We start from the raw sequence: 27,657 nt of genomic DNA on the forward strand, positions 1-27,657 counted from the left end.
TCGTTAGGCACCTTGATTCCCAATTAAAAATGAGAAAATTCAAGAATAAAGAAAAAGACCTCAAAGAAGGCAAAAAGCTAGCAAATGGTAAAGGAAAATTTGAACTAAGGTTTTTATGACTCCAAAGTCCTCGCTTTTAATTGTTAAATATACTGCCTCTCTTTATTGAAGCTTCTTGAGGGAAATTTATTTGTGAAACAAGAAAAAGGAATGGTATTTATATTGATGAATTATGAAATAACACTTTATTATACATTACAAAATTCTGTCTGAGACACTGCTATGTGTTCAGAAAACTGTTTCCTTTTTTCCTGGACCCAGAAGATGATCACTTTTCCCAGCCTTGCTTGCAGTTAGATTGGTGCCATCAACTGTGTTCTGTCCAGTGGAATGTGGGCAGAGGTGATGTGGGCCAAGTCCAGGCCTTGTCATGAAACCTCTTACACAATTCTCCAAGCCCTCTTTTTCTATTATTTGACAATCTTGGAGGTCAAGTGATGAAAGTGGCAGTGACAAAGGTAGAAGGAGCAGGGCTCTGTGGTCCAGAGCCCTGTCAACAACTGCACTGGATACTGCTGTGAGCACTACAGGCCTTTATTGCATTAAGTCATCATTGCCTGTTACAGTAGTTAGCCTACACCACCTCGTATACTACCTTTTAACCATGAGAAAGTATACTAAATAAAGCCACAAATATCACACTGACATTTTCAATTTCTTCTCTACTTTTAAGGACTCAGGCTTATTACTGGAGTTTACAAGTTGTAATAACTACTAGTCTAGTTTAGAAGAAAATGCTTTTTTCAGTCTACAGAAATTAACAATTATTCTGTTTTCATCTGGGACAAATGAACCATAATTTGCTTTGATGCAAAAATCAATTATACATGAACTCTTTTTCACAATGCAATGCTTTATTTTTATAACAATGAATTCTATGTAGGGAAAAATAGACTATGGGAATCCCAATGATGCTGCTACATAAAATGGCTCAGATCTGAAAGGTTTCCTTATACTTTTGCTATAGTTCTTTTAACCAGATGATACACAGAACTTTGGGAACATATAACAAGATTTGAAAGGAATATAACTGTTCTGGGGTAATTGCAAGTGGATTCATCAGATCACCTGTAGAGGGAGTGTTGGCCAAATATTATGTTTGAAAGCTCTTAAAAAGGGAGTGTGTAGACAGAATCAGAGGTATGGAAGAACAAGGAGGAAAGCAGAAGGCAAGTGTCAAGGAACAGAAGTAACAGAAGACAGATACTAGAGGTACTATAAAGAAATACAGTGGAGCTCAGGCTAGCAATCTAGGGTGCTTTGGAAATAAGCTATTGGAGGATTAATGATGAAGACCTACCCACAAGCCAGGAGAGAATGCTGTTCCTTATCCACTTCTACTCCTCAGACTGGGTACCCAACAGGAAAGAGGATTTTTTAAGGTCCCTAAACTTAATATAGATTTGAAATGTATACATTTGCAATGTACATTTCCTTATTGATTAAAACTTCTTTTCATATCTTCACTGTAAGGAATGTAAGCAGTCCAATGTCGCTAATATTCCCAGATGTTTTTGGTGAGAGCAAAGGTAAATCAAACAAAATAACCCACAAACATTATTCACACTCCAGTGAGGGACAGTGTTGGTAGTGGGTGTACACAATTCTTATTGTGCAAAATAAGAGTCCATATGATGTATGTTGTATCATCAGCTGCAATATTCTGGGTCAGCCCAATTTATGAAGCACAATATGGTTCTATACTCAGAATTACTGCTGACTCAAAACACTCTCAGGAAAGAAGCAGCTTAAAGAGCTGATTTTTATTTTCTATTTAGACTCCTACAGTGAATTCATTTTCAGAACTCTATGACACTTTCTCAGTTACAGCTTCACATTTTCACCTTTAATATGTATATTATAGATAAAGAATAAATTAGGGGTGGTATGCATAAAAAGGGAGGACTGACTAACAAATTAATTAATTGGGATCTTAATTATGTCTCTCATGAAGGATACACATCTCTTAGCTTAAACAAGAAACATTCTTCCTTAGACAGGTCACCACATGAAAATAGGGACTGAAAACACCTGGAATGCCTTTCCATCCCACTCCTTTTCAGTGCCCTGCTGGTGCTCCTCCTGCTATACTCAAGCCTTACCCTTCCTAAGAAGCCTTCCCTGGCCTCCCCAGGGGGCTCTTTTCTAATCTCATAGCCCTTTGTAAATACTTCCATCTCAGAGCTGCTCAGATGGTACTGTATGCATGTTTGTCTCCTCCTCCACTAGATGGTGGGCTCCTTGAGGATAGGAGCCATGATGACATTTTTGTCCTTTCATACGCTCAATAAAAGTTTGTTCAGCGAATAAAGGTAAGCAGAGAATGCCTATTCTTTGTTTTGTGGTTCTGCAAATGTCCAAGGTGCTTGTCTTTGCTTCAACTTTGGCCTCACTGACAAACCTGAAACCTTTGCTCAACAGGTCTGGCCCACTACCTTTGGCTGTATGCTTGTCTGTGGAAGCTATTCACACTTGTTTGTCACTGTGTCACCCACTAGAAACGTGCTCCTGTGCCTCTCTAAGCAACTTTTGTGATTTCTTCAAATATGAAAGACCCTCTACAGCTCAGTCAATACATGTTTAGAAATCCTACTCTAGTCACCTATTTGGGAGACACTAAAACAAATATAGCATCCTCCTCATACTTGAGGGGCTTATAAACGGTTTTGGGAAGACAGAAGATTTACATGTAAAAATATAAGGCCCAAATTATGATAATAATATTGTAATCAATAATTTTAAGTTTATCTAGTGCTTTAAATTTTCAAAAAACATTCATATATGTCATCTCATTCAATACTCATTATCCCTTAGTAAGATATTAGGTCTATCTGAAGTAGGTGTATTTCCTAAAGGAAATTTATTGGCCAAATATGTCAATTTCCATCCCTATTTTACAAAAGAAGAAACTGAGGCTCATAAAGATGAACTAGACTACACAGTTCGTTGGAGAGGTAGAGCCAGGACCGGAAGCAAGAACTGCTGATTCAAGTCTAGTCCTCTTCACTTGGCTGCTATTCTGCAGCAAATATGTTGCAGGACCTCAGTGTTAATGTGTTGTCTTTCTTACATGCCTTCTTATGCTTCCGTGTTCACTCCAACAGGAAAGCCCTCCTCCCCAAATCCTTGATTAACAATTATCACAGAAACTTGAGTATCACCACTGTTTTATCACCAGAAGTACAGGCCAGAATTTGAAACTAAGCTTCTTCCTTTCACCCTTTCTTTTTAAAATTCTCTGGACTCTGTTAGCACATCGTCAAAAAACAGACTAGGCAGCAGATTTTAGACATTGTTTTTTGTGTGTTTAAGAATTTTCTCTAATATTTTGGTTACAATCCTTACGGATATATATTTTTCTAAGTAACAAATATTGGCCTGAGTATCAAGAGTATATAATTTTGAATTACTAACTTTGCCCCTGCCCCAGCTACTACATCATCACCACTGTCATTATCTCCTCCTCCTCCTCTTCCTCCTCCTCCCCGCTTCCTCTTCCTCCTCCTCCACTTGGCCTACATGGTTAACATTCATTGAGCATTTACCATGTGCCAAGCACACACAGTTCTGTTTATTTTTTCATTTAATCCTCATAACAGCCCTATCAGGTTGGTATTTCTGTTCTATTCTATGGGTGAGAAAACTGAACCCTGGTTAGATTAAGTAATTTTCCTAAAGTCAGAGAGCAAGAAGATTATTTGATAGGTACAACTCTCATCATCCTGTCTTATGAGTAGCAATAAAGAGCTATACAGACCAGCTTTGAGCATAGAAGGTACAAAACACGTTCAAGAAGGCTGTAAGCTCTTCAAACGGCAGAGCCTCACAGGTCCTCCTATTACATGCTTTCAGAACACCCTGTAGTTTTTTTTCATGGAACTCATCACAACTTATAATTATGTACTTACTTTTGTGATCATTTGTTTAATGTCCTTCTCCCTGCTATGCCGTTCCTTCAATGAGGACAAGAACTGTTTCTGTTTTGCTTACTTCTGTTTGCCCAGTGCTTAGCAGAGTGCCTAACACACAGTAGGTACTCTGTAAATAGTCATTAAATAGACGAATCTCCTCTGGCCTCATTGTCTAAGCAGCTTCATTGAGGATTGCTTTGTGGCTCTTTATTAATATTTTAGTACTCAATGTAAATATCTCTGGAGCTTATTTCTAGCAGAAGGAAAAATATACGGGACCCAGACCTGGTCCCATGCCTTAATCTTTGTGCTTTACAACAGAGTCATTTGGGTGGTGACCCCAAATAACTTAACTACTATACTCTAGCTATAGATACACTTCTGAAGAGAACGAAGTCATCTTCATAGCAGATATCATTCATTCCCATGTTTGGTATGTCTGAAGCAGGTGAACTTTCATAAAGTAAGGACCCTAATATTAATTTTAATAGCATAAGTTGTACTTTTCTGAGGAGTAGCCTATACAGTTTGAAAATTATATTTTAAATGTCAAAAATAAAACCTGGCTTTGTTTTTTCCTAGTATATTCGAGTTTTCAGATAAGCCATTCCTCTCTGTTGTCCAAAAGCTTAACCAAAAATTCAATTAGTTGAAAATTATTTCCACCCAAAGAAATTTTGCAAAAACGGGTGAGGGGGTGGGGAGAAAGAAAAGCTTTCATAGGCAGAAGAACTAACAAAAGCTATGTCAGCCTAGCTAGTAGGCTAGTATTTTAAGAGGGGTAAAATATATCTATATTGTCCCTCTTAGTCCTCTACGACAGTGGGGAAACTCTGCAGCAGTTATTGTTAACAAACAAGTGCAAGGTCAATGCATAATTATAGGTCAGAGCTAGCGTTTGACTCCAGGTTTGACTATAGAGCTCAAGTTCTTTCCTCTGCATCAGCGGTTCTCAAACTTTAGTTTGCATGAGAATTACCTAGAGGGACGTTTAAATCACAAAGTGCTCAGGGCCATCCGCAGAGTTTCTTTTTTTTCTTTTTTTCTTTTTTTTTTGTGAGGAAGATCAGCCCTGAGCTAACATCCATGCCAATCTTCCTCTTTTTGCTGAGGAAGACCGGCCCTGAGCTAACATCTATTGCCAATCCTCCTCCTTTTTTTCCTCTTTTCTCCCCAAAGCCCCAGTAGATAGTTGTACGTCATAGTTGCACATCCCTCTAGTTGCCGTATGTGGGACGCTGCCTCAGCATGGCCGGTGACGGAGCACGCACACTTAACTGCTAAGCCAAGGGGCCGGCCCCCAGAGTTTCTGACTAGTATAGGTCTGAGGTGAAGCTCCATCATTTGCATTTTTAATAAGTTCCTAGCTTTGCTGATGCTGCTAGTCCAGGGACCACACTTTAAAAACCATTGCTCTACACACAATGAAGATGTAGCACCTTTTTGTGACACAACCCACACCAAGATCAGTTATATTTTGGAATTCTAATGAGGAGCTCACAAATTTGTGATGAAGCTTTTTTATCTCTCAACCTTTATTACCTAACATCACATCATTCCCCCGTTGGCTAATGATACACGTTTAGAGGTTCACAGATCTGGTTCCATGACAGTTTGGGTTTTTACAATCAAATACCTTTTAGGTCTGATGATATATGATATAATTTGGGCATCACTCTCACATACATCAATTCTGTTGATCCTCACAACAACTCTATGACTTAGGCAAGGCAGGTACTAGTACCTTCATTTTATAGATGGGAAATCTAAGGCTGAGAGATATTAAGTGAAAACATAGATTGTATCATTAATAAACAACAGAGATAAACTCAAATTTTGCTCTTTTTTTCCCAAGTCAAGGGTTTTTTCCACTAGTGGCACTGCCTCCCCATTTGAATCATTTCATGATCAGTCTTCACTTAAAAAAAAAACTTGGCAACACAAAATTAAGTCATAGAACTCATTATATATCTTGTGTATCTTAGCATAAGCTTTATATAACAAAAAAGGAAATTCATTCCCACTCCAACTCTTTTTCTTTTTTCTTTTGAGGAAGCTTGGCCCTGAGTTGACATCTGTTGCCAATCTTCCTCTTTTTTCTTTTTTTTCTCCTCAAAGCCCCAGTACGTAGTTGTGTATCCTAGTTGTAGGTCCTTCTAGTTCTTCTATGTGGGACGCCACCTCAGCATGGCTTGATAGCAGTGAGTAGGACCGCGCCCAGGATCCGAACCAGCGAATCCCAGGCCGCCAAAGCGGAATGCATGAACTTAACCACTACGCCACCAGTCTGGCCCCAAATTATCTTTTTTTTTTTTCTCTAGAGTACGCAATGCTATAAAATAATGTTCTCAGTCTGGGTTTTTTAAACATCTAATATTTCACCATTCTCAAATTCATTTTCCAGAAGATATCCTCTATTGGTAGGAACAGATGGTTCAGTTGATTGCTAATAGGACATGGAGATAATTGTTAGTAGGTTAACATTTAAAACCCAGTCCATCTGGGAGTTACCCAAAAACAGCAACAGTAGTGACACAGCTATTCAAGATATGTGGGCAAGATATCATGTGGTTATCAGTCTGCATTCCAGGGCACCAAATTTATAAACTACCTCAAAAGTTTGTACTGAAGAACAAGTGAAATGAGGTATTGACAAAGCTATGAAGTATTTAAATTTCTTCTATGTTTCCTGGCAGCTAAGCAGTTGCCTAGTCCTGTTCATTTTACTTCCATAATATTGTTTGCATCCTTTCCATTCCCACTGCCACCACCCTGAGGCAAGCCTTAATTGGCTCCAGCCAAGTGTTTTGTGCTAGACTCCCAACTGTTCTCATTCCCTCCATACTCTATTCTTTCCAAGCCCTCTCACATTCTGCTACATGATTAATCTTCCTGAAAACAAATATGAGTATGCATTTGTGGGCTCAGAACCTTTCAATGACTCCTGTTTGCTTACATAATAACATTCGAATAGCACAATATCTAAACCCTTCTGCCCTCACTTCTACTTTTCAATCTATTTCACACTCATTAATTCAAATGTCTATCCTATGCTCCAGACAAAATTATAGGCTTGCTGTCCCCCATACATCACCTAAGCTTTCACATCTCCCTGACCGTTCACGTGTTGGCCTTCTGTTGAAAATGCCCTTGATATCTCACAGCTCCCATTCCTGCCTGCCTGAATCCTTTTCCTTCTTCAAAGCCCAGGTCCAAAGCTACCCCTTCCATGAATACTTCTTCAACATTCTCAGAAGGAAGTAATCTTCTTAGTCTTCTGAATTTTTATTGTAACATTTCTACATCCCTCTTATGATCCTTATTTTTTCCCATTCCACCTACCTTTGCCTCACTCCAATCCAGTCTCCAAATTTCATCATTACTTTCCTGTGTTTATAATCTTAATTGACTTCCCATTGCTCTGGAGAAGAAGAGTAAAATCCATGATGTGGTGTATGGTGTTCTATATGATATGGTCTTTGCATACTGCTCTAGTCTAACTTTCCCCTGGCTCATCCACATGCCCTTCCTATCTCAGGCCTCCATACATGCTGTTCCATCTACTTAGACTTGTCCCCATCTCCACCTCCCCTTACCTAGTTCATTTTCGTTCAGCCTTCAGAGTTAAATTTGAACATCACTTTTTTGAAGAAGCTTCCATTATTGCCTAGGAAAAGATAGCACCCTCACACTCTTCCTTTGCAGCAAATACTACAAACATTTAGTGTTTGTTTCCTCACTAGTATGTAAACTCTATAAGGGCAGTGACTTGTGTTTGTCTTATTTCCTACTGGATCGACATTGCCTCACCCTTATTCCCTTTCCTGCATGTCAATCCAGTGCCTGGATTCATAGCAGCTATTGGGTAAATAGTTCTTAAATTACTTAAATATAAATAAGTAGAACACAAATTAGATATATATTTATCGAATGATTGAAAGTTTTGTTTTTGCCTTATTTCCTGTCTCTCTTACCAAGCTGTAAACTCCTTGATTTAGTTTTATACTCCCAACAACCCAACCCATCTACAGCTAGTAGGTGCTAAGGAAATATGCTGAACAAGAGAATAAATGAAGGAAGTAAGGAATGAATTGACAAATGAACACATTGGTGAAAAATGAAGCAGTAATCTAACTTTTCTCATAATTTTCAAATCCACATACCTTTTAGAATTTTTTAACATTTCTAGATATGAAAAATAACCAAATGTCATTTACATTTTACAGACCAATGGCTTGGTGTTTACTGAGTGTTGATGTTTACTGAGGGATAAAGAAAAGAGGAAGGGAACAGAAACACTATTATATTATGGAAAAGATACAGTGTTGATATATGAGCCCAAGTTCAGAGGATCCTTTATTCTTGTAACAATGTGGGGTGGCGGGGGAGGGGATTTACAAATAGGGACAGGCAAAGGACAAAATGGATGAGGACAGTCCTTAGAAGAAAGAAACAATTGTTTCAGTTACAAAAGGAAATCAAATGATTTATCCGTTTTATGTTGATAAGTTTCAGTTTAGTGACATCAGGAACGACCTATAACTGCAGTGTCTCTTCAACAGCCAGGTCATAGCACCTCACCCTTATTCCCTTTCCTGCATGTCAATCAGCCCTTCCCAGGGAGACCAGGCCCCACACACTCACAGACCCTTCACTCCCTATTATCTCTGCCTGACACGCTCTGTGTATGACCTTGGGCAAATTATTTCTGTCTTCTGTAAGATGAAGGGTCTAGTCTCATCTCTAGGGTTCCTTTAATATTGAGTATTCTATGATTGTAAGTCTTGCCCTGCTATAAGTTTCAGTCCATGGCTGCTGGTGCTTTGATTTCATTCATTCAATATTTACTGTCTACAGTACTCCAAGGAGTGTTCTAAGTGCTAGGGATATAAGGGTAAAACAGTCATTTTAAATGACAAAATCTTTGCCCTCAGAGGGCTACATTCTAGTGGGAGGAGATAGACAATAAACAAGATAAATAAAGTATGTGGTATGATAGATACTAGAAAGTAATAATGAAAAAAAAAAAGCCAGGGAGGGAGCCTGGAAATGTGGTGAGGGTAGTATCAAACAAGTAGCCAGAGAAGGCTTCACTGAGAGAGTGACATTTAAGGAAAGACTCAATGCTGTTTCCCAGTCGTCTGCCCCTGACTCCTAGCAATTGCTCATGACTTAGTTCAGTTGCAGCTTTGTGGACTCCTTGCTTCTTTCCCTTAAATCTGATGTCTCTGCTCATCTCCATTGCCACAGCCTTGGTTCCAGTCCTGTCATCTCTTTCAGGACCATGAGCAATGGGCTCCTTCTTGGTCTCACTGTTCCCACCCTCTCTGTATTCCATCTTCCCCTCTTTTCTGCCAAGAGTGTTATCTCCCTTATAATCAACTCTAGTGCTGCTGGCTTTCTGAAAATTCCCCAATTATTTCCCTCATTGATCTCTGACAACCAGCCCCCTGCCCTAGCTACCACCACACTTAATCCCTTATTCCCTGAACATGTCCATTCCTTGCTTAACACAGTTCTCTCTGCCAAGTCTGCTCTTGTCTTACCTCTCTACCTGGCAACCTGCCACCTGCCCTTCAAGGCTCTGTTCAAAGAGTGCTTCCTGTGGGATGCCATCTTCCCTTCCTCTGGACTGAATTGGCTTCTTAATCCGCAGTCCTCTCTGTACCTTGCCTATTCCTCTCTGCTGCATTTATCACATTGTATTGTGATTTTACATTTTCTCATTTCTAGCTATCCTTCCAGAGAACATTCTTCATTCGTTCGTACTTTGAACTTAGTAAATTCCCAATGAAACTGATGAGGATGGAGAGAATGAGAGGGGAGGAGAGGATGAGGGAGGGAAAGGAGACTGTCAGTCAGTGGTAGAAGATGGACAGTTGAAAGATAGGAGAAATCACTGTTTCCTAAAAGCTATGGATTACAAAAGACCTTACAGTATCTCAAATTCTAAAACTTGAAACCTCAGCATTAACGTTTCTTCTATTAGTCTATTAGTCTAGCTCTGACCTTTTGTCCCAGTTCTTATAATTCAGCTTCTGCAACTCAGCCCCCACCTGGTGGCCCAGTTCTGAGAACTCGCCTTCTGTCTTGCTCCTCTCTGCCTGAATCTCTCTTTTGGAGATCTGCCTAATATGTCAGGCTCAGCAAACCTGGAACTCTGTCTTGCTCTTGTTTATCCCCCTCCTCTTTCTCCATTTTCAATTTCTGCCCTGCCCATGAACCCAGGCAGGTGGCCAGGACCCTGCTAATCCCTGACAGACTTCCATGATTCTCATTCTCGAATAAGCATGCTCCTGGGCTCTTTCTATGCCTTGCACTGCCTGCCTGCTGTGGCCACCATCCCCCCCGACCCCTTGCCATCTGACTGTTTAGATGACCATCTGCTCGCCAAGGCCATACTCTTTGCCTGTGCTTCACCTGTTCAACTGGCCTACTTCCCAAAAACCTCTGGACCTAGGTTTGTTTTGTTTTTTTCTCCTTCTACTTCTAGATTCTGGGCCCACCCAGTTTTGCCTTGCTTCCTGCACCATTCTAATAAGACTGGGCACACTTAATAGAGAAAGATGGTCTTGCGGATATCATTAGGTTTGTCCAGTCCACTTTAACACATCTAACACTATTTGAATACTGCGGAGCTATATTTGAAGCTCTAGTCTAACAGTCTCATTTTATAGATGAGGACACTGAAGCCCAAAAGGGGAAGTGACTTTCCTAAGGCTGCACAGATAGCCTGAGGCAGAACTACCCTAGAGCCCAGGTTTCCTGTGTCATAGTCAAGAAGTGTCCTTTTCACTATACTCTGTCACCCTTGTAGACTTTCTCTTCACAAATTAGAGTTTTATAAGACCAGATCACAGAATCACTTGCAGGTACCTTAAAGAAATGAGGGTACTAACCTATAGCTAGCACCTTTTCAAGCTAAATAGATCCGGTTAGAATAATCTAACCTCCTTCAAAGACATAGAAGTACGTAAAGAACCAGGAGGAGACAATAGTTTTGATTTATTCCAAATAGAATAATATTTTCAAATTTCTGTTCTGGGTGCCAATAAGCTTGGAAAAGATGATGTAGGGATTCAGAGAAATTAACCAATTAAAAGAAACAAAAAAATCAGAATGTGGTTAATAATGAATCATCCAATGAAGCATAAATGGCATTCTACAGGAGACATTCCTGAGATCAATGCCTTTAAAAACAATTTAATCTCTGGCCTAGAAGAAGACATTGAACTTATGCCAAATATATGTGTCTAGTGAAGCGACAACTGGCACATATTTAAGACAACTGACCAGCTCTTATTGGGGATTCAGGGATGCATTAGACAAGATCTTCATCCTGGTGAGTTTAAAATCAATTAGGGGAGATGGCTGTGCACACAAACAATTATAATTCAAGGCATGCAGTAAGTGTGGTAAAACAAGAATGCAATGGAATTGTTGCAAAAGAAGTGACTTCTGCCCACCAATGAAGACTAGTGAAAGCGTAACGGAAGCAAAGGCATCTGAGATCTCAGAGGTAGCCCTGGTCTAATGGGCCAAGCTGGAATCCTGAGAGTCACCCTGGATGTCAGTTCTGTTTCATCTCCTATATTCAGGCAGTCATCAAGTCTGTCAATTTTAACACCTAAAATATCTTGCAAACTGGCTTTTTCCCTCTACTGCTACCTTAGTTCGGGGCCTTGTCATTTCTCAGTGGATGTCAGCAGTAAGTCCCTGGCTGATCTTAAGTCAGTCTCACCTTTCTTCAATTCATCCTCCACACTGCTGACAGAATGATCTTGCTGCTAATCTGATCACGTCACTCTGGAGTTTAAAATCCTCTGATGACTCACCATTTGTAAAGCCTTCCATGATCTGGCCCCTGTTTTCTACTCAAGTCTCAACTCCTTCTACTTCTTTCCTTGCATTGATGTTCCAGCAATATTGAAATCTCTGCACTTCCCTTAAAAAAGCCTTTCTCTTTTATCCCTCCATGATTCTTCCCTGGGTATTCCTCTATTCTTCCCTACAAACCAGAGCCCTAACCAGAGATGCATGAGTAACAGAAAAGCCTTTCAAAAATCAGGAAGAACCACATTCACTGTAGGACCTAGAGGGCCCTCTATGCCAGTGGTTCTTTCTCCTCCACAGAATTTTCCTAGCAACTTCACTCCACCCTAATCAATATCAAGTGTAGAATCTCAATCTTTTCTGTGGCTCCTTGGTTGAAGCCTTTTTTAGCAAGCAAGAGAGGAATTGCTGGCAGGGAAATCATGAAGGCCAGTTACAGGGAAGCAAACAGGATGGTAAAAAAGGAAAACAACATTCCTTAAGTACGTACAATGTGTTTCATGCATTACATATTCTATTTTCTGTGTGTACCACATTTAATCTTTACAAGTTATGAATCTTTGTTCTATTTTAACGGGAAGGAAAATAAGATTTATACAAAACGATTGCTTCTCCAATGCCACTTAGTGAGGAGGAAGGGTCACTTAGTAAGTATCCCAACCCAAGTCTCTTCTCTTTCCATCTCTTTATCAGTACCGGCATTGTAACCATGTCCCCAACTTGCTTTCTGAATCATTTAAGGTGAACATACTGAATTTAGTTTTAGTGCAATCATAGTTTTTTCCTGATTCTCTGAAAATGGCCCATTTGCATATTGTAGATGTGCCACGCTTCCTCCCTTCCGGCACCAGAAGTCCAGAGGCAAAGGCAGAGCACAGACCATATAAGCAGCTTCCAGTTTATCATTTCTTGACATGAGAATTAAACTTGTAACTTTATAGAACTCGTAGTGACACAAGAGGCTATTTAATGTAATGCCGTCTTTTCACAGAATAGAAAACTGGGACCAGAAAAATCATACAGTACATGAGTGGCAGAAGCTGGACTGGAATCTCCCAGGCAAGAAGAGCTCATCACTTCCTAAGCCCTCATGGTTAAGCACTCTCACACGTTCCTTCTGTTAATCCTCACAACAAATCTATGGATTAGGTATTATTATCTCTATTTCACAGATGGAGAAAGTGAGGTTCAGAGAGGTTAAGTGACGCAGCCCAAGTCTCACAGCTGGTTAGGGGTGACAGATCTGGGATTCAAACCCAGGGCTTACATTGTGGACCTGCTGGCTTCAACCTCACTCCCCATGAACATTTCAAATGGATGGGTTTTTATCAGAGGCCAGAGTCTTGTGACTGAAAAGTCACCAGCCAGTTTAGATGGATCCTTTGGTAGCTCACTCCAAACAAGACAGAAAACAGCCATCAATGACTCCAGTATGTGAACAATCATTTCTTTTAAACATTTAAACTGCAAGGATATTTTTTTCTTTTAAGACCTTCTGAATAGCATACTCAAGTTCTTAGAATATTGTTGCCTCTTATTTTACTTATAGAATGCCATTTTCTTGTGTCTTTGTGCTTGAAAAGTGTGAGTACTGATTTGTAAAAGTAAAATCAGGTAAAAACACATACTCTTGCTCCATACACCTATGAAAACCAGAGCTATGCACTGAAAAGGCGGGAAACATAGCTCTTTAATAATCAAAGGTAGAATCGCATCATGTAGAAAAATAAAATATTGGCAGACCTCTAAACATGGAAATAAGACCCATTAAAGACCTCTGACTTTTATTTCTACCATTTAGAAGACTCCAAGGGCAAAAATAAAACCACGAAATGCTGATTTTAAAAATCCTTGACAAAATTATCAGTCTAGAAATTAATATTTATCACATTTTCAGTTGTTCCTGACACAACAGCTCTTTATATGCTGATGTTTATGAATACAAATTTGCTGGCTCTGTGGGCATATATTATCTTTTCAGAAAATAACAAAGTAGGCAGATGCCTCCTTACTTATGATGACTAGAGCTGGAAATCTACCAAAAATGGACAGCAACATTTATGACAAATAAAATTAAAATCAAGAGACCACATGTATCTTACTCGTATATGGATTCAATTAATTACAATGAGAAAATAGACAATGACTGTCTTAACCATTTAAGACAATTTATAAAACATCTGTGATGTGCTTTTTGTTTTATTCATTCTTAGATTAGTGTGGAAGAAATAAATAAAAGGTGGATGGATGGTGGAGCTAGGGTTCAATAGTTTATTTAACAGAATAAAACATGTTTCCATTTGGTGGGGAATACAGAGAGCATAAGATCATGTCCAATCGCTCTGCACTAAGTGCCCCTAGTATCACAGTATCACATAACGCATAGTATCACATTTCAAATATCATTATTATGCAACAATTGTTTTTTAATATTTTCTATAATTAAGTTTAGAAATTCCAACAATAAAAACGAACAAACTATAGACTGGCTTTATTTCTTATTACAGATTTTGGGACATTTTTGGACTTTTTTTCTGGCTGAGTCACTCTTTAGTTCAACATACTGTAATTGTGCCAGATACTATGTACAATTATGAAACAGATAAGTGGAAGTTCCACAGCATTGACATAAAGTTTAGATGTAAGTGTCATAATGGAGGAGAGTGTAAATTCCTGCTTTAGCAGCTGCAATCTCTAGCACCCTAGCTGGGCTCAGCTAAAGTCTGTCCCATGATACGTAGGTGGTAATAATATTGATGATAGCGATGGGGATGGTGATAGTGATGATGATGATGATACCAACATTAATTGAGATCTACTATACATGAGACACTGTATAATGAGTTAAATGCCCACTTAATCCTCAGAATAATATGGAAAAGTAATTATTATTAATCTTCATTTTAGATGAAGCAATCTAGACTGGTGAAGTTAAGACACTTGCCCAAAGTCACATAGCTACTAAGTGGCAAAGTTAGGGAAAAAAAGATAGATCCCAGCTCAATAGGGTAATAAAGCAAGAATATTTTAAACTTCCTTGGGCCTCATGTGAGGGAGCTGAGCACCAGCCATCTTTCCAAACAGACCGCTCCAAGTTTGCTCTGTTGCCAGCTAAAGCACCTGCCCCAAGAAAGGCCCCACGGTTTTAAGCTTTAGTTTTCCCTCATTCTCCTACACTCCAGTTCCCAAGACAGAGCTTTTTGTTGGCTTACTCTAGTAGCCTTTGTTCTAAGGACTGGAGTCCTATTCCAGAAGCACAGCCCAGCATGTAGGGTCTATAGGAGACCCCCAAGATAACAACTTCCTGGCACTCACGCTCCTCTGTCTAAGATTCCTCTTGGTCTATGCGCTTTGAAGGCTAGAAATAAGTCTTCCAATCTCCCTTAACTGACACAGTGTCTGACATTGAATTATGATGTATGAACGACCTTATCGGGCTCCTCTGACTCATTAACTGGATCTACTGCCTGCTGTCAGTTGTCTCAGTCCTAGAACCACTCTTTCACACAGGGCCCAGAGGCCCAGTCCTCTGTCTCTCCTTACCTGTAATCATCATGCCTCCACCTGAGTCTACAGATAGGAAAGAAGCAAGGCAGAAAGCACAGACTATGTAAATGGAACTACTAGGTCGACAGAGATACTTGACTTGGGTCTCAAGGAATAGTTAAGACCTTCCCAGGACAAAAAAAGCATACGCAAAGGCAGAAGAGTTTTAAGAGTAGATCATGTATTTGAAGAATGTCAGGCAACCTAGTGGGATTAAAACAAAGAGGCAGAGCAGTTTTGTGGTAGCATAAGGTTAGACACCAATGAGATCCAGAAATGTAATGCGCCCTCACTATCACACTCACCCCCAAAACACATGAAGCACTCATGGGAATATGAGATAGACACAGTCAAGTCCAACCCACTGTTCTCAGATTGCCTGTGTGTTTGGAGGAGCCTCAACACTTAGCAAACTCCCTGCAGGGTTCGGTCACAGGTTTTCAGAACACACTCAATCACTACCTTATGACATCAGCTATCAAATGGGGCATCACTTGAAAATAAGGAATATGATTATTCCTGATGAGGGCAGTTCAGTGAACCTTTCCCCTGCACTTATCCATCCTTCTCCCTGACAGATATGGTAATACAGAAGGGTTTTTATTTTCAGTATAATCATGAACTCAGACATTCTGACTCCTCCAGGAGGAAACTAGCTGAGAGCCTGCTGGGAACCTTAAATTTCATTCAACAATATAGAACGTCTATTATGTGTGTGCCCTCTTTATCATGGTATCAACAGTAACTTCAAAGGCAAACCCCAGCCAGTTGCAAGAGAACACCCAGCTCCTGCATATGCAGAAAAGAACAATCAGACGCAATTCTTATTGCATTCTTCAGTTTTTTAACCTATAAGACAGATCATGCTATGACATACATGATAGATCACTTAACTTCTTTGTGCCTCAATTTCCTCATCTGTAATACAAGAATAACAATACTTACCTTACAGGACTATGGCTAAGATTAAATAAGTAGGTATATTCAAAGTGCTTCACATAGGACCTGGCAAATGTTTCCTCCTACTATTTTATTGTAATCATTGTCATTAATAAGGTATTCAGTACGGCCTGTTTAACTACTTGCTCATCACATCTGACAAGATCTACAAGTCAAGTAGGTGAATCTGAAATTTCTGTTTTTACCATTGCTGCATAGCCATAAAAGAAATGGCTTATTCCCTATTTTATCCACTATAGGGTTTCAATGCACAAATTGTCTGAGGCACAAACTTGGACTAACTGAATGACATCTGTGGTAAAATCCATTCTATTTGATTATTTTGAAATGGAGCAACATTATACGTGGGCTAAACTTTTGGCTCCTTAGATTTTATCTGAACAACTTAGGTCAGAGGCCTTTGATTACTCTGCTTACAGCACATATCCAAATGCAGTATATAATCAAGACTGACCTATCCAATGACACTTGGAGAAAGTGGAACAGGAATAAAATCAGTCCTAAGACTCAGAGACTATTTATAAATAATCTCCCCAACTCAGGATGCTGCTGGGGGGTAGCTTCTTGCCACTTCCAGGTTTTAATGCCTTGATTAATTATGATGTGATGTTTAATTATGTATTTTATTATGCATAACAAATATAAATTACATATCTGATTGTTCATAATTGTATTAAAAACATGTATCATTTATCCTTGAAAGTGAAAGGCCTTTTTAAGGATGGATAAAGCTGTTTGGGGAATAGAGTATGGGTGGAATTAATGGTCCCCACATTAATCATTTATTTTATGAAAATGTGAAGGTCATCCTCCACTTTAAGATGCCTCTGAATTCCTTTCGCAAGGTCTAGTAGCTGGATTTCAATATGCAAAGCAGAAGATTATACAATGTGCATTACTATCTTCCTAAAGGCATACAGCTTTTATTTAATAAAGATGTTATTCTAAGAAGCTTTACTGTAGCATTGTCACATACTAGAACTTGTCTTGGAAAGGTGATTATTATCAGTAAGGACAGATGACTTGCCTCTTTGGGTTGAACTATGGATGTCATTGCATGTGCCTTTTAATTTCCCAGAGTCAGAGGCTGATAAGGATCACAATGTAAAACCTGTAGATACCATTTTTTGAGCACCTTCTGGAAGCCAGGAATTGTGCTAAAAACATGATATTATTAATATTATCATATTTTATATGCTGTTATGAATACTAATCAAGTACAAGGCACTATGTAAAAGTTTTGCATTCATCTTATATAATCTTCACGTTATATTTCCCCATTTTATAGATAAAGACAATAAGCAACAGGAAAGTGCGGCTGAAGATCATGCAGCTTGGTGAAACAACTGCCAAACTCTGAAGGCCGAGTTCTGTCATTATTAATGAATGCACAGGTGCAACATTGTTAATGTTGTCACAGGTCTGAAAATTAGGATCCATGATCTCAAGGTGGGATTTGGAGCAGGTGTGGTCCAGGCCAGTGACGCAGAGGAGCTGCTTCTGGACCTTGAGGTTTGACTCACTCTGTCGTCTTATGGTCAAGATGGTAGTCAGTGGAGAAAACACTAGGGCCAGACAGAAATGGGCTTCATTCTGGTTCTACCAGTTGTGTGACTTTTTTCAGGTTATTTCATTGCTCCAAAACTCAGTTTCTCATTAATAAAGCAGTGATCATAGTACCTACTTCACACATGTATGGAGAGGATCAAATGAGTTAATGACATGTTGAATGCTTTGCTCAGGGGGCAACACATCATAAGCTATCAATAAATGTTAGCTGTTATTGTTGTTATTTTTTTCCTCCTCCTTCTCTAAAAATTTTAATGACTGTTCTGGATTTCTAAAAACTAATCATTGACCCCCTCCCATTTCTTTCCCTTTTCCTTTTGAATCTCAAATTCTAAATATGTAGAACGTAAAACATCAAAAGCTTCATCCAACCCCCTTCTCCACTTTATGCCCCAGCCTTGACACCAATATCCTCTCTTTTTTGATCTCATTTCAGTCCTCTTTGGTCTGTTTTAGTCTCTCCAAGATACATGTCGAAAATCAACCCCACAATCCTTGCTCCTGGGTAGCTTAGCAAGAGAGAGAGGGAGAGAAAGACTAACATTCAATGCTGTTAAGAAAAATGTTCCCCAACCAAGAAGAAATTGAATCTAACATTTTCTGTCCCAACAAATCAATGTTTCAGTAGATGTGTGCTGTGGGATGTCTATGGATATGCAGTAAAACCACTTTTTTTCTTTTCTTTTTTCACTTAAGGAAGAGAATGGCACTGTCTCCTTTCCGTAAAGGCATTTACAGCAGAAGTGATCAGCTGTAAAGAGAATGAATTACAGTGAAAGTTTGCTAATTCAGACTAACTGAGAGAAAGGGTGGCCTGAATTACTGACAACTCTGACTCTAAAAACACATTCTGTTAAATAGGAAGGTAGTATTACCTGCTGATTAAGAGCATGTGGTTTGTGGTAAGACACGCTGGGATTTAAGATCCTAGTCTGCCGCTTATTGCTGTGTGATCTTAGCAAAGTCACTTAACCTTTTGAAGCCTGAGTTTCCATACACATAAAATAAGTTATAGGAATAGTTCTAACTCATGTGCTTTTGCTGAGGATTAAATGAAATAATTTAAGCATTATCTTAACACAGGTCTTGGCACAGGGTATGTACTCAAAAGTTTGCTGTTATTATTACTAATATTATCATCAATATCATCTTCATCATCATTACAGTATTTCACATGATTAGAAGTAACTGAAAGAAACTGAAAGAAGTAACTGAAAGACAAATATTGATCTTTGTGTTTCCTTGGAGAATAGATAATAATAGTTTGTAATTACCTGGTAATTATTGAAATATAAATTTGGATTCAACCAATGCTGATTGAGTGGTCACTGTGTGTCATAGCTGGCATCTTTGCAAATATTACAGCATTTAATCCTCACAAAAGCCTATTTAACAGGAAAATTGTCACAGAAAAGTGGCTCTTCCAAGATTAGACAGTTAGTAGGTACAGAGCAAGAATGTAAGTACAGTGACACAGTGTCTTGCCCAAAGCAAGGGCTCAGTGATTAATTATTGAATGAAAGGATGGATATAGATAAGGATATGGTAGGGTTTAGTGGAAATACTGAACTTAAACTTTCTGATGGTGACTACTTTGCTTGGGTTTCTTAATTCACACTTATTGACTGTGTGATCTTCAGAGAGTTGTTTTATCTGAACCTCAGTTTTCCCACCTGTAAAATAGGGATAAATATATCTGCCCCACAGAATTAATGTGAGGATGAAACGAGACAAAACATAGGCAGTATCTAGCATCATGCCTGATACAGGGTTAGTGCTCAACACATGCTAGTGTCCTTGCCTTTTTCCCTTGTACTAAAGTCTCTCTCCTCCCCAAACTATCACAGCCTTCTCCTTACCATAGACAGTCCATCATCAGCACTTCCTGTCCTCCCCAGGACAATCATTTATTTGCCTTCCAGGTCAGTTTGAAAATCTAGACTTTCTATTACTTTCTCTGAGTCTGAAGCCATTCACTAGGGTAACACACACACATCACAACCCCACCCATGCTCAACTTCTCCGCCCACCTTGCCTTTTTAGGCTTTCTTTGGGATACTATCTCACAGTCTCCTCTCATCTCTTCACTTCTCATTGGCTCCTTTTGCTTTCTTCAAAACAGTGCCAGAATTCATAAGGTCATAACACACATTTTTCCCACCTTATCTGTCAATATATTATTTTCCAGGATTTTAAACATCACTAGAATCCCACCTTCTCCAAGAAGCCTTCCTAGAAGAAATTCATAAAATTGAATTGTTTTTTCACCCTGTATCATTTGGGGATGGACTTCTTATTTTCCTAGCCCTCATGCCACTTACACACTTAGGGTATCACTCAACTCTGATTTATACCCTGGGTTTACACACAATATAAATCCCTTGTTGTCCATTAACATGCTGAGTTAAGGGCCAAACTCTACATTCAAGTTTCTTGTAACTACATCAAAAGGCAATGGGAATGTGTCCTTTGAACATAAGCTCTTAGAGTGTATTGATTGGTTCATGCTCCAAAAGCACTTTATAAAGAGTTTGCATTACGGCATTACCATGTGGTAGTATAATTTCTTATTTACATGTTGCGCTCTTATTCATCTTTATGTAACCAGTGTTTTCTGTAAGTCCTAGCACATAGTAAGGCTCAAAAGACTATAAATAAAATGTCTTTTATTTTCTAGTCTTTTTCTATGAACAAATAGGGGATAAAGTTCTTTTAGCTTAAGTGACAAAGGAAAGGAAGAGAAAAACAGCAATACTAGTTCAGAATAATAGCTGGTGCTATATTAAGGCTTTACATACACCAATCAATTTAGTTCTTATAACGATAGCGTGAAGGAGGTATCATTATTGAGAGATGAGGGAACTGAGGCACAGAGACAATGACTTCCTCAAAATTCAACAATAAACAAAAGCCTGAGTTTGAAACTTTGATGGAGTCTGTGCTTTTAACCACTGTTACATTGTATTGTCTTGTCCAAGTGGTTTTTGAATTTTCTACCAATTCATGTCTACCTTCTATTTATGGAATCACATTCCAGCTCCTTACCATATATGCAAGGGTCTCCCCAATCTAGCCCAACTCTTCCTCTCCAGAGGTAACTCTTAGTACCCTCTGCTTATACCTTACTCTCCAGCTAAAATAAATGCACCCAGTTTCCCTAAAATGCTCTTGCCCCTTTGTTTTCCCTGTTTTCTCCCTTTCCTTGAATTCTCTCCCACCCTCCTCTGCCTATCAAAAACTTTCTTGTTCGTTATGACCACTTCGTTTTCAATATTCTCCATGAAGTGTTCTCTATTCCCAGGCTAGACTTATTTGCTCCCTCTTTGGTGCATCCAAAAGTCTTGGTTGCTATTTGGAGATACAAACTACTTTATGGTTGAATAGTGACTTGCCTGCCTCTTACATTAAAGTTTAAACTCCTTGAGGGCAAAATTTCTGTCTTATCAGTCCTGGTACACTTACAGTGCCTTACATATTACTTGGTAAACCCATACTCAAAGTTTTGTGAATGGATGATAAAGAATAAAAGAGACAGAGAGAAAAGAGAGGGAAGGGGCAGGGAGACAGAGGCAGAGAGAGAGAGAGAGAGAGAGAGAGAGAGAGAGAGAGAGAGGTTACTTAATTTGATGGCTCATATAAAGTCCCCAGTGCTTAATTAACTCAAACCTGCTCTTACTTTGAAATTAAAATGTGTTCGAAGTTCTACATATGCTTTCAAAACACTCATTGCATTTAATAATATCTGCTCAATATCTATCCCTATACCTGGGAGAAATTTACACTGACTAACGTAATAATATTTTATCTTAGTAAACATTTATGAGCTGCAATATTAGGCAATCACACCAAGCGGTTACAGAAGTACAATATATTTATTCCAGACATCATTTAGAGCATCTTAAACATTCTGTCTCATATACAAGACAACCCTCAAAAGCCCTGCCATTGGAAGCACAATAATTGAGAGACGCAAATATTTTTATGCTCCTCTCCACTATGGACACACACACACACACAGACACCACACACACAAAAAAGGAGGAAGAAAAAAATACTCCAAATTACACGATAAATTCTCTTTCTGAAACATCCCACTACAACACCCCCCACCCCGCACTAGCGCAGGTTTGTAGGGAAGGCTCCGTGCCCCCATTAGTGAGAGCAGTCTCTCAAGTGTGAGGTAATCCCATTATACTCATCGCAATTACAGGCCTGTGTCCTGAGCCTCCTGCCGACGGAAGGCTACCTCATCTCATTGCTAATTAAGAGCACAAAATCTTCCCAAACCACCTTCATTATTACACACAGCTTACTTGGCTCTATCAGGCAATACCCTCACATTCTGGAAGAATCTACTGCCTCTTTTAAAGTCGAGATAACCACCCTAGAGTTAATTATGTCAATTAAAACCTTTTTCCTACACTCAGCAGATGAAGCCCATTCCACTAGAACAACAATAGGACTACAGGAAAGCGAAACCTTTGTTACAATGAAAAATAGAGAGACCATGTTCATCTTAAAAACAAACATCAGCACCAAATAAACAAAAACAGGAGAAAAATCTCGTCCAACCAAAAGAAAATGATCTTGTAGACCTTCTTAGTAAAGTATATGCTTACTTAAAAAAAAAAAAAATGGAAATGGTGAAACAATTAAGGAGCAGCCAGATTTGTTTTTCTTTCACCATAATACAGCTGAAAGCACAGGCAATGTGGACAGATCCGAACGCGACTCTTCTGGAGTGGTGCCTCACATCAGAAACCAATCTCCTTAGATAACCAGCCCTGTGACCGGGGGCAAGTCTCTCTCTTTACAATCAGAATTGACTTCTTCATTTAACAACCACCACCCCAACAAAGGAACTTGAGTTAGGAAATTCCCAGGGCGGTTTCCTGCATTAACATTGACTGAGGGCCACAGGTCCCTTCCACTCACTCTGACGCGGGTAGGCAACAGCCGGTGCGCTTTGTTTCACCTAATATCCTCCAGAATTATCAAATGCCTCTGGCATGGAAATACTATCCAAGCAAAATCTCAGCAGGCAAAAATATAACATAAGGGTGCTTCTAATCAATGAGGCCCTTACCGTGGGATTACATTCACCACCTCTATTTCACTGCCTCAGCACAGGCCCTGGTTAGCCCTTGATCATTTTTTATGGCAGTGATTCTCAAAATAGGGTCCAGGAGCAGCAGCTCCTGAAAACTTAAGAATGCAAATTCTTGTTCCTCATTCCAGACCTACTGAATCTAAAACTCTGAGAGTAGAGCTCAGCAATCTGTGTTTTAACAAAACCTCCAGGTGATTTTGATGCACACCAAAGTTTGAGAATAGCGTAAAAGTCTCCTGAAGTGTCTCCTTGCTTCTACTCTCGCTCATCTCTAATATGCTCTCCGTACCACCACTAGATGAGTTTTACTAAAATCTGAATCTGATCATATCCAACTCCATACCCCTCCCTCTCCCTCCCTCACTGCTTAAAACCGTTCAGTGACACTGGTGCTTCATCTCTCATCAAATAAAATTCTAACTTCTTAGATGGCAAACCAAGTCTTTCACCAGCTGGCCCCATCCGACCTTTCCAAAGTCACTTCTCCCCACTCCCCCATGTGCACTCTGTGCTCAGGCCATGATGAACCTCCTGCTGTTCCATGAAAAGGCGATGCTCTTTGAGGAATCTGTGCTTTGCTCAAGCTGTTTTCTCTGCTCAGAATGACCTCTCTCACCCCATCTGCTTAGCAAACTCCTCTCGTCCTGTTAGACTCTTCCCAAGCATCATCCTCTCTCTGAGGCCTCCTCTGGCTCCACCCATTCCTCTCCACCTCTCCCTTTATACCTTCAAATTGAGTTGAGTCTACAGTACTTCTATTACTGCACAACTTTGATGAATAAAATTGAATTGTCCTGCTATATGGTAGTCTACTTACATAGCTCTCTCCCTTACTAGCCTGAACTCTTCAGAGAAGTTGGGGGGGATGCCTGGGTATATTATGTCCATTCTATTTTTATATCCTTAACTGAGAATATATTACACATATAATAGGAATTCCAATTACTATTGATTTGAGTGAATGAATCAATTAATTTTTGAAGACCTACTGTCTACAGCACTACTACACTGGCAATTTACACTTTTATCCCTATTTTACAGATGGAAAAACTGAGCCTTAGAGCTCAGAAGTTAAATAACTTTGCCAGCCAGTAAAAGGCAATGCTGATTCAAGTGCAGGTCTTTCAGACTCTAAAGCTGATGCTTCCTCAACCAAACCACAGTGTTTTCGCAAATAAACTAAAGATTGAGCAACTATACACAGCCCTATCTTCCTTGACATGGTTTCACATTTTCCTTACATGTAGTTTCCACTATACGAAATAAAATAAAGACCTAGGTTATGATTGAGCTAACTTTATGAAGCCAAATATTGGATATATGAAGCCAAATATTTCTGGGCCTCAATTTCTTCATCTGCAAAAAGGTTTTCTTATATATTACCTGTAATAATCATCTATTATTACATGATATTAGTATAATAGCTTCTATCTATAATAATCTATGATTGTGAACTGGGTTATTTGTGTTTGATTATGCTATTTTGATAGCCTAGCTCAGTTCTGGGCACATTCATGATGCTCTTTAAAATTTATTTGATTGATTGCTTGCTATCACAGTTGTGTCAATTCTCGTTAAAAGTGTTTTGACTGAATAAAGGTATGAAGTTGACGACAAAGTCTCTCTCCTTAATGAATATTTAAACAGTTGGAAACTGACTTTTTATCTTCATAACTACTTATACATAATCTGTTTTTCCAATTTTATCCTTGGTTGGTACAGCTAAACCTCTGCAACTGTTATTATCACTGTCAAAGTTGTTTTACTTCAGACCTTCGAATTAATAAATGCTAAGGAAGAGTTTAATTAGCTGAAACCTAAATTGTCATTATTAATTTACTAGTTACATTACAATACCTTGTAAAACATTTATGCTGCAGTAAATGGAGTACCCACTTTCCAATGATCACGTGGCATAGCTAATTTACTACACAACTCAATATTTAATTACTAATCTTAGTAAAGCTAAAGGTACTCAGCTAAAATTGAATTGCATTACTTGCAACAAAATGCTTGACATCATTACTTTGGATATTATAAAATTTTATCAAAGAAATAATGGAAGTTCAGGAATTTGTAAGTATTTCTAAAGCTGTGTTAGAATAGCTTAATAAGTAGATGGAACTATTGTAAATTAATCAGTAGACTTTTTAGGTAGGTCAGATGGGGAAAGTCTGAAAGTTTTTATGTTAAGACTATACGCAGATGAGTATAGAGTTTCTGATGGGATGATGAAAAGTTCTAGAAATGGATAGTGGTGATGGTTTTACAGCATTGTAAATGTACTTAATGCCACTAATTGTAAACTTAAATGTGGTTAAAATGGTAAATTTTATGTTATGTATATTTTATCACAAGAAAAATAGACTATATTAAGGTTTGATTATTGTCTCCCTCATCCACTACACAATGTATTCCTTGAGTACTGGATAGGCCATGTTCACCATCACATCCCAGCTTCCTAGTATATTATAAGGCACCTATCAAATGAATAAATTTATGGATTGTTGAGGTTTTTTTCTGTCAATTATTGTCTAGTTTCTTTAAAGAAAATAGGCCTATTTGAGAAAGACATGCTATTTGCTCAACCAGTAATGAAACTGTATAAATTACAATTAGGTATGATATGGAAAAAGAGGCAATATAAATTCTAGAACATAGAATGTTAATTAGAAATGTAAAAGTAAGCCATCTTCTGCTATCTGAATGTTCTCACATCCATTGAACAGTCCCTAAGAGCAGAGAAACACGTGGAAGTATATATATCACTGAGCCACAAATAGTGATGATAGATATTGATTCCTTTCCAAAAGCAGAGCTGGTGCTTTGGGAAGACAGAAGTTCATTATACTAATTAGAGGCCCTTGCCCTACCTTCTCAGAGGATGTTCTCTTGGGTAGATATCAAGGCAGACACTCTTGGGTAGATGCTTTTCAAATTAATGACTCACCCACCAAATGGCAGTAATCCCAGCATCTCTGGTGAGATCAACTGCTTAAATCAGGGCTGCAGATCAGAGTCACTTTCCAAAAGCACTGCTCAGTAAAGCTCAGGGTTGTTGTATTGGGGCAGAGGTTTGCTTGCCCATCCGTGCCGATGTTATAGAGCACATAATTATGAAGCAGTTCAAAGTAGTCCCACTGTAACTCAAAATCAGAGTCAGAGTATGAGATGAAGAACTGGCTGCTCATTTGAGAGGTTCCACAGAACTGTACTCACCCCAAAATATCTTTCCCTTAAATGATCTCATTGTACTTATTGAAAAGCACTTAGATAATGCCTGTTATATCATAAATATTTCCTTACTCAGCCCTCTTAACAATCCTATAAGAGAGGTACTATTATTCTCACTTTATAGATGAGGAAACTGAAGCACAGAAAGTCTAAGTAACCTGCTCAAAGTCGCACAGCTCGTAAGTGGCAGCGCCGGGATTTGAATCCAGGAAGTGTGGCTTCAGAAATCATATTCTTAAATACTCTACTCTTCTGTCTTGATATGTCTTAACAGAAGTATAAAAAATAAGAAAATCAGACCAGGTACGTTTTGAACTAATCTTGGAGAATGAGGCTCTGTGAATGAGAGATATGCCAGGTGGTTTGCAATCAGGCATGATCCCACAGCTCTGGAATGCTAAGATTCAGCAAAAAAGCTCAGAGGGTCAGGCACGGCAGAAGAAATAAAAGTGTTATTTATCCTGCTAAAGCACATCTAAGAGTTGGCTGTAATAGTATATGTTTCTTTCTTTCCTAATCTATACCTGAACTTCCTCAGCATAGGCTTGATCATTTCTGCATCTTTCATAAATCCCAGCATAGTATTAGTAGTAGTAGTGTGCAAGTAAGTCTTTGTTCAATACCAAAGGGCAAATAGGTGTTGAATTGTTAATTTACTTAAAAGGCCACAGATAACTCATTCACTTGAATTTTATTTTCCTGGGGCCAGCCTGGGGTCAACCTGGAAACAAGGAAAACATATGACTGAAAGTCATAGGACAACCAGATAGGTGAATTGTAAGAAACTGGGAAACAAAAAGCATAAATTACTCTAAAATGTATTTAAATTTGTTTTCTAAAAGGCATAATGTAGTTCATAACTGCCAACAAGCACCATTTCATTATGCTACATTTCATCCTGTTTTTCTCAAAATACTAGAGAAATGACTGATACTAAAAGAAATTCTTACTTGTGTATCATATACGCCATTTCCATAAAGCTCTTGCAAATTCTAGAGATGTGTAAGGGGAAAAAAACAACTTTAATAAAATAATGTATCATATTTGAATTAAACATGATATTCAAAATGTTACACTTGGGGAGTTAATACAATGTTATATGCTGAGAGAGCAAGAGGCAAAAACATCCTATAATATCCCATGCCCTCCATAAATTAAATCTGAGAACATTAAAAATGGTGATGACAATGAAAAGGATTATTTATGGAATGAAAACAGAAAATAAAAACAGATTAGTGAAGAAATTTGCCTCTAAAAATCTCAAAACTGTGCAACCTAGAGCAGAGGTAATAAAGATGGTTATTTCTAAGAAATAGATCCAAAGTGGCTCCATTCAATTCACAGCAGGAACATCCAAAGTAGCAATTAATGCAACCACTGGTGTGGAATTGTTTTCAAATGCCATCCTGTTGAATGACTTTTTTTTTAATGGAA

At 38.7% G+C, this 27,657-nt stretch overlaps 1 protein-coding gene across 3 annotated transcripts in view; it reads right to left on the reverse strand.

Moving 5' to 3' along the window:
* Nucleotides 1-27,657, reverse strand: part of DLG2 (discs large MAGUK scaffold protein 2) — a 1,864,788-nt gene that overhangs the window by 795,452 nt on the left and 1,041,679 nt on the right. The gene's annotated exons all lie outside the window — the stretch shown is intronic.

Source organism: Ceratotherium simum, chromosome 7 (genome assembly GCF_057802395.1).
Source record: "Ceratotherium simum simum isolate JZ-2026a chromosome 7, ASM5780239v1, whole genome shotgun sequence".
NCBI classification, from domain to species: Eukaryota; Metazoa; Chordata; class Mammalia; order Perissodactyla; family Rhinocerotidae; genus Ceratotherium; species Ceratotherium simum.